This window comes from Plectropomus leopardus, chromosome 15 (genome assembly GCF_026936395.1).
Source record: "Plectropomus leopardus strain MGB_pleo_1.0 chromosome 15, ASM2693639v1, whole genome shotgun sequence".
NCBI classification, from domain to species: Eukaryota; Metazoa; Chordata; class Actinopteri; order Perciformes; family Serranidae; genus Plectropomus; species Plectropomus leopardus.
The window spans coordinates 29,144,853-29,151,223 of record NC_142190.1 but is presented as its reverse complement, the minus strand read 5'-3'; the positions used below and the strand labels follow the sequence as shown (position 1 = coordinate 29,151,223).

General features: G+C 39.9%; 1 long non-coding RNA gene across 1 annotated transcript in view; it reads left to right on the top strand.

The window, feature by feature from the left end:
* The first annotated feature begins 291 nt into the window (after window positions 1–291).
* Window positions 292–6,371, top strand: part of LOC148187342 (uncharacterized) — a 97,624-nt gene continuing 91,544 nt past the window's right edge. Inside the window, exons 1-2 of the long non-coding RNA XR_015778865.1 lie at window positions 292–540; window positions 738–863. This is a non-coding gene — a long non-coding RNA (uncharacterized LOC148187342). The remainder of the gene's footprint in view (window positions 541–737; window positions 864–6,371) is intronic.

The window sequence follows — 6,371 nt, the reverse complement described above, 5'->3', positions numbered from 1 at the left end:
AGTAAAAATAAAAAGTATGCGATTGGGAACGCAGCACTGATGTGTTATTTCGCTCTGGCTGCGCACTGCACCGCACGTGCACCCTGTGTTTAGGTGACTCGTTGAAACCACGCCTCTTTCTGCGCGTGCGTGTCAGAGACGCCCCAGTAATGCGTCACCGCACAGCGCGTAAAACTTACTTTGCAAATATCACATTATTTGAACAAATAGTTTATTTTTGGACAGAAGTTTATAGCAGCCTCACGGAGACGAGATGCAGCAGCGTCTGAGGAAGTCGGGACGGAGGCAAAGGTGAGTAAAACCAGCCGAGTTTAGAGTTTAACAATGTCGGCAGAATTAACACCCCTAAGCCTGGGCTAGCATTAACCAGTCAGGCTACATCGGTTAACCCCTCTGCTACGCCCCCACAGGCTGCTTCTGCTGCTCTGTCCTGCTGCAACCGACGACCCTGACTTATTATAGAGTTGATAAACCAAGCCATGTATTATACAGTGCTGACACGAATGTAATTTTTTGACCGGAGGACGGAAAATGTCTAAGGTAGGTCCTGCACAGCTGTCCTTGTCACTATTTTAACGTTGCTCTGACAGCAGCAGCTGTAGTAGCAGATAGCCTTCACGTCTAGTTTTACTTTAAATCATGTTTGAATCTATATTTTCGACTCTGTGGATAAACTGAACTGAACTGAACTGAAGTTTATTTTTTCATACTTTCCTCCATGTTTTTACTAAACATAGGTGAGTCATACTGCATGAGAGGTCCATTTTGTGCTGCAGAGCCTTACCCCAGGTGCACCAAAGACTGGAGGGACAATGAAATGTTATCCTGAGACTGTCCACAGCCACACTTCAGTTATTTAAATGGTGAGTTAAGTGTTTTTTTCTTAATATTATGGCTTGTTGCTCTTCTTCTGATTTTCAGCCCTCAACATTGTCCATGGTGTTGAAACAGGCATGTAATAAGTCAGCCAAAGACTTTTTTCATGTAGACATTTCATCATAGTCAGAAAAGCACAGGTGTATATATATTAAGATGAATGATGGCTGTATTCTACCATTAGTCTAATATGATAGGAAATAAAGCATATGCCATATCATACTATACTAGTCTAAACTATACTATACTATACTATACTATGCTTTGCTGTGCTGTGCTGTGCTGTGCACTACTATACTATACTGTACTATACTATACTATACTGTACTATTCAACACAGAGAGGTATTTAATTTAAAGGGGTTGGCCAGATAATTGAAAACACTTCACAGTATAACACAATACCATTCGACAGCATCGTGAATAGTTTGAGCAAGAACTGAATGTTATAACGTATGAAGTTCAGACTTATTTCTGGGTCATTGTATTGTGGACTCATCATAATATCCATGTCCACATGTATGTCTGTGTCTCCTTGAGTCCTTGTGATGTAAATATTGTCATCCACTAATGTCCGCGAGAATCCTATGCGGACGTCTGGTTGTGGCCCATTTTTTTGGCTGCGCAGACTGTTGTGAAGAGAAGCGAGGATATCTGCCTCTATCCAAATTTGCACAACCCCTGTTTAAAAGAATACGGACAGTCAGATGGCTTTAACTCCTGGCAAGAATAAGCAAGAACTCTCGCAAGAGATGATGTTGTGTGCCACCAAAAGTGGAGATATCTGTGAGATAGATGTGTAAAGACCAAGTGAAAGGCAGCAGTGGCGATGTGGGTGGGAGTGCCCACATACTGTTGGTTATTTCAACAATGGATTGCATTAGTTTAAAGGTGCAACTAATAAACTCGCCAATAAGTGGAAATCTGCTGCCTGTCCATCTCACATTTGGTTTGGCTCAGACTGTGTGAAAGGCACTACTAACTGGTTGTAGTATCTTTAATCCTTAGGCCCATTATATTTGAAATATGTATATTCTCTCTGCGTTTTTATGACTTTTAATATAATAATGTCTGTATTTTATCCCATTAGTGCAGCTTTTCATATGGGCTCTGCTTTGCTGCATTAGTCTCCTGGTTCTTCTTACATGCAGATTTGTTCTCAGCATGTACAAATTTTACTTGCATTTAAAGTTTTCACTCAGATTCCAATAGAGCAGCTTGCTTTTTTTTTCATTGTCGGCTCCCTAAATCTCTCCTCTTGTTCTCCATCAACCCAAACCTATTATTATGTCAGCCCTCGGCAGAGTGCACTCCTCTTACGTCAGACAATCAATAACTGGCAATTATTAACCAAGTATACCGAAGTAAAGTCTTTTTTTTTCACCCCATGGTGTTGAGCGCTATCATCCCCTCAGTGACATAGCTTTCATGTCTCTGAAGTGCGACTTGCCACTTTGACTCGTTCGTGTCAGTGCTTCAAAGTAAACAAACTAAGACCTTGATACTCGACACAGCGCAAGGTTAGCTCTGACTGCTAACACACACAGACGTCTGTGTGCACCTTTATGACACAAATCATTTTCCTGGGCACTGAACAAGTACTGTAACAGCTTTCATGAAGTGTATGTAATTGGCACAAGGATTACTTTCCAGCTGTTGGTTATAGATACTAACAGTGCTTTTTGTCTGGATTTAATTCAGGCATTCAACAATTAATACATTTTTCTCACTAAATAACTTAAGCTGTACTAGTGAATACACAACCGTTCCGCTATTATTTGAGTGGCAGCACTATACTCTTATGTCTCAGCTAGATCTTCACAATATACATTATGCTGCTATCATGTATCAAGGGAACTTTGAGGACCTAATGCACTCTGCCTAAAACTAATAAACTGTATGGAACAAACATACAGATAAATCCCTGTGTTTTCTTCTGTGCTGGTCTTGTATAGTAAGCAAGGTCTTAGAAAACAATCTACAATACATAACAGAACAATGTACTTTTGACCCTTGCTTTCATCAATGAATCACTCAGCACTTGTGATAAGAAAAAAAAAAGAAAGCACACATATCTGTAGGCTCTGCAGAAAATTGCATTCTGTAAGATGCCTTGGCCGTGATAAAAATGCTATATTCATATACGACACAACAGCAAGCTGATAAAGCCTGATACAGTCTTAAAACATTACAAGAACAACAGGTTATGTTCAAGTTTGCAGACAAGCTTTCTTTTAAAAGTGCACAATGCACTTTAAATACTGTGCACAGTAAAAACAGAAACATAGTGAATCATATGAACAAAAAAAATTAATTTATAACACAGCAACACAAATGAACAAATTAGAAATATAGTTATAATATATAGACCAATATAAGTACCCCCCCATAATAGCTTTTTATTATACTGATCCCCAATCTCCTGCCTGCATTCTCTCTTTTTCCCTAAATCTTAACTTTGGCAGAGTGTGTAGCCAACTTTAATGCTAGGCTTGTTAGAATGGTGCATATACTGCAAAAACTGTCAAAACATTGAACAAGCCTTTTTTTAGGTGGCCAAAATGTTAAAATTAACTTTCATGAACTGAAAACACTGAACTAGCCTTGGCAACACATATACTCAGTGAATCTGTGGTTATGCCAAAGTCACATTTCCTGACCAACATTGTCGTTTCGGTGGCTACTTGTCAACGGAGTGCCTTAATCAGCTGTAGCCTTTATTATGCATAACTTTTTTTTTTTTGAGGGGGGGGGGGTTAATGGATAGGACACAGAGTACGTGTGAAAGGGGGAGAGGGGATGACATGCAGCAAAGGGCCAAGGCCGCAATCGAACCCGCGACCGCTGCGGTGAGGACCCAGCCTCTGTACATGGGGCGCCTGCTCTATCCACTGAGCCACTGACGTCCCACATTATGCATAACTTTGAGCCATAAAATGCCATTAAATGGGTGTCATATACAATTTACTCCCTGTACAGTTGTCATGAATGTTGAAAGGATAGAGATTTATCTGGATGTATATGTTTATTTCTGCTGTGAAGTTGGGAATTTTATTATGGGGGGATTTACTCGCTTTTGGAGCCAGCCACAAGTGTCCATTTGAGGAACTCCAGTTTTTGGCACTTTTCTCATAGACATGACTCATTGACTTCATTTTCAGCCCCGGAATATGTCGCTTGTGCATATCTCACTGTGTGGAATTAATTGGTGTAAATAAGGTATCATGAGGCCAGAGCTGCATTGGCTCTAAAAACTATGGGCTCTATTTTCATGGCAGTGTCATGAACCTCGAAAGCAGTGCTCTGATCATTTGGTATTTTGCTGATCTTGAATCTTTTTGTGTGGTATTTTGTTGCCAAGCTCAAAGTGCAAAGTGCATAGTTTGAGATGAGGTGCAGAAAGGTGGAGGCCCAAGCAGCACAAAGAGAGTTGTTAGTAATTTGGGTCTTAGACTTTGTGCTCTATTTAAACATTCTTAAGTTCATTAAATAGCTGCAGCCACCTGAAGGCAGCAGGACACATATGTCGATAAACCTGCAGCCCCGTATTCGAGAAGTGCTGTGCCAGAGTTTAGTGACATTTTGCATGGCCATCCACTGCGTTTACCTTAAATTAGATGCAAATGAAAATGGGCTTCTACAAAGTAACCACACACACACACACACACACCTCTATAAACATCAGATGAGTCTGTTATAACTCAGTATCCAGCCTGTTTATGTGGGAGACATTGGATTAGTGAGGCACATTAATCCTGTGTATCACAGCCTCCTTTTTAATTTTAGATACAGAACAAAAAAAAACAGTTGTAGTATGAAACAAATGCTGCTCTGTTACATTTTGAGATATGATGTAACCATTTACAGCAAGAATCATGACTGGAATAGTGCTAGATTAATGCAATCATATGAATAGCTTTGCTAAACAATTTTGTTACATAATTGTGCAAATTAAATAAAACCCACTTTATCTGCCTTTGGGCGCAGAGGTGGTGTATGTGTTCACAGTGTCCAGACAACAGTATGATTTCCTGAAAAGGTACTCTTACATTTGTTGAGCAGTTATTGTCATGTGCCACTGACTGGCACAACTGTTGAAACCAGTGATGTGACTGGCTGAGAGCATGTTTATTAATCACCACAGCCTCCAGTCTACATTCTGCTTCACTTAGTCCTTTTGCACTTTGCGCTGTTGCAAAACAGCAGGTTTGCTTGGAGACGCCCACACAGTCTGGGTGTTCAGTACCTACCACCCTAAGCTTGTTGTCACCCTTGTATGATTAAAAGGGAAGGAAAGTAGCTGATGAACACTGAATTTCATAACAGTGTTGAAGAAAATCTGTAATTAATTATGGATCAGTCACGTCTGGTCGACACCCGATATGGTTCAGTGGATCAAATCAGTGCATTCCTTCTTATTTTGCCTTTGCCTTGTGCATAAATACATTATATTTTAATGCTGCTAAGGATTACATTAGAACAATACATTTCTCTGTTATCAAAAATGTCACCCAAAGTAGTGTTGTTTTACTGAAGTTTCACTTTCTGTTCAATGCACTCTCATTTCTTAAATTATGAGCATATAATGTATTAATAAATAATGTGTCTCTAGAACATCAGAGATATATTAATGATGGTTATAGTGAATTTACCATCACTGCTGCTTTTGATCATGTTTTTGAAAATATAATAACCTAAAAGTGATTGTCCGTGCATTTTAGCAGTCTTTCAGTGTAGCAGTCGTCTCATTATCTCTTCATAACTCATTCATATTGTATCAGACATCGTTCATGTCGGTGAATTTTGAGAAGGATCATAGATGAGAGATGTGATATATGTGCGTCTTGGGATGTCGGGGATATTACAGCACATATTTTTATAATGGGCGATCCTCTGATGCCACCTTTGGATGTCCCCTCGATTTATTGTCTTATTTCACATCGTGCTGGGAAATGTGTGACCATTTTTTTTTATAAAGGCCGGTGTGACAGGTCGGTCATTTCTGTGAACTGGCCTGGGACCCATCTGTCCTCCGATATGAGGTCTCACATTCTTAAGTTGCTCTCCTTTAAAATTAAACTTGGTGAGTGGTAGTGCAAAGGCTAAAGCTCTAATACACATCATGTCAGAAAGTTTCACTTTCAGTACATTTTGATTTGGGTTATGTAAGCAGAGGAAACTGGAGATGCTGGGGAAACTTTTTGAAATGGCTTATTTTGGTCTCTTCACTTTTTAAAAACATATAATGGGATGGGTGACTGTGGTTCAGAGGTAGAGCAGGTGGTCCACTAATTATAAGGAAGGTGGTGTGATCCCCAGCTCCTCCAGGCAACATGTCAAAGCATCCTGGGGCAAAATACTAAAACCCAAATTGCTCCTGATGGCTTTTCCATCAGTGTGTGAGTGTTTCAATACTGAGTAGCACTTGTGTAAGAATGTGTGTGCGAATGGATGAATGAGACTTGCAGCGTGAAAGCACTTTGAGTGGTCAAAGGA